Source organism: Alligator sinensis, unplaced genomic scaffold (genome assembly GCF_000455745.1).
Source record: "Alligator sinensis unplaced genomic scaffold, ASM45574v1 scaffold227_1, whole genome shotgun sequence".
In the NCBI taxonomy this organism is placed as follows: domain Eukaryota; kingdom Metazoa; phylum Chordata; order Crocodylia; family Alligatoridae; genus Alligator; species Alligator sinensis.
In genome coordinates this window covers 1,197,370-1,199,185 of record NW_005841966.1, presented here as the reverse complement: position 1 = coordinate 1,199,185, position 1,816 = coordinate 1,197,370, and the positions used below count along the sequence as shown (strand labels likewise).

General features: G+C 34.6%; 1 long non-coding RNA gene across 1 annotated transcript in view; it reads right to left on the bottom strand.

Moving 5' to 3' along the window:
* Positions 1 to 390: 390 nt before the first annotated feature.
* The window catches only part of LOC112549788, a 15,974-nt gene continuing 14,548 nt past the window's right edge, over positions 391 to 1,816 (bottom strand). Inside the window, exon 3 of the long non-coding RNA XR_003093305.1 lies at positions 391 to 524. This is a non-coding gene — a long non-coding RNA (uncharacterized LOC112549788). The remainder of the gene's footprint in view (positions 525 to 1,816) is intronic.

The following is a 1,816-nucleotide window of genomic DNA, read 5'->3' as shown; positions in this document are numbered from 1 at the left end:
TATTCCTTTCCTTATCCTAGAAATGGGGAAAGAATTACCTCAAGAGGAAAGGGAATTATTAGTTTTGCTTCATAATGTCCAGGGCAAGTAGAGTAAACACTGCAAATATAAAATACCCTGTTTTCCTGTTGACAGCAGGACAAAAAAAATCCCAAACAAAACAAACTCAGGGATGATCACCTTGATAAAAACAGAAATTTAAGAGCTTGGTGTTTTGGAAGAAGGAAAAGGAGAAGAGCAACTTTGGCCTATGTCTTACTGATGTCAGCGGGAATTTTGGTCAGACCCAGTAAGTGGAGAGAACAATGAGAGATTTTATTTTTCTCTCAAAAACATAGAGACTATTACAGATGTTACTTACTAAGAATGCATTTTTATTAGGTCGCTGTTAATAAAAGGAATGTACTTAAAATACATTTTTTTCAAATTACTGAACAAAATGGTTACCATTCATCCATTTGTGTTCATGTATATTGCACATCTTTGAAGAACCTCATCTGTCTTATATAATGGTCCATTATATCCTTTAAAAAAAGTAAAAAACATGATATCAGGCACACACAAGACAGCAGCTGGCAACAAATTTCATATTTACAATACAATGAAAAACCTTAATCACCTTTAGAATCCACCAGGCAAATGCGACTGTATTCTAAACATTCACTAAGTATATTATGTTAGAAAAGGGCATTTGTTCATTTTATATCCTAACGAATGAATGTTTTTGTGGTGACATTTCTCAATCTTCCTCTTTTTTTTTTATTTCCATCTTTTTAGTCAAAGAGGATCATCAAGTGACCTTGAAATCTACACTGGCATTTTCTTGGCAGAAAGGGAAGCTCTCTTTTCTCATTTGCAAAAATGAATAACAATTTGATCATTCTTAAACTTCTAAAAGGTTAATTATGCTCTCTCCATGAGCACTGAATAAAAACCTGCTTTATCTCTGCCCAAATGAAACCCACAGGGCTCCCATTCCCTCTAACTCTGCCTGGAGACCAAATCCTGCAAGCTGTCAATTAACTCCTATCAGCTCATAGATCTGTGTGAGCTGCAGTTGATTTTCTCATTCCAAAACTATGACAGCTCTCATTTGCCAGAGCTGTCGGTGATTTTAAAAATTTCACAGCAGGAAAGTGTTATCTGGCTGTGGATTTGGTGGATAGAAAAAGAAAGACCAAGAAAGAAAGAGGCAAAAGTATCCTGGGTTAGACAGAGTTCATTTTAGCTCTGAGATTTTCATCTGGTTGCAAAGCCCTACTTGAACTCAAGTTGCTTGTTTCAAACAATAGTAGAAACTCAACGTGTTGTGGGCTACAAAGATTATTCCATAACTAGGTGGCTTTTAAATATTACTGCACAATAACATTCAGTCAGCTATGAGCCAAGATTTGGAAAAACTAGTAAAATAGAATAATCAACATTAAAAGTTTACCCAGCTGCTATTATTTCCTGGCCATAAAATGGCTATTTAGTTTTGAAGTTTGAAAAGGTAAATTCAAAAGGCAGGCTGAAAGGCTGCGAGCATTTGATTTCATTTTTACCTTATAAAAATACTGTTCTCAAAAAAAATAAGAGAAAATGGATTGACTAGTGAGATCACTATATTTTTGTCTGCTTTTTTTTGTTTTCATAATACAGTGCGATCTTGGTAAGTCATGAACAGCTACAGTTTGCGGTAGAGTCAAAGGAAAATTTGCAAAGGTCCCAAACTCCTTTTGTATCAAAGTATTAGTAGTTACATTTTAAAATGTAATTTATAAATGGATGTTCTTGCAGTTGAAGCATATGTCTGTATTCTTGATTCTGTTCCTTG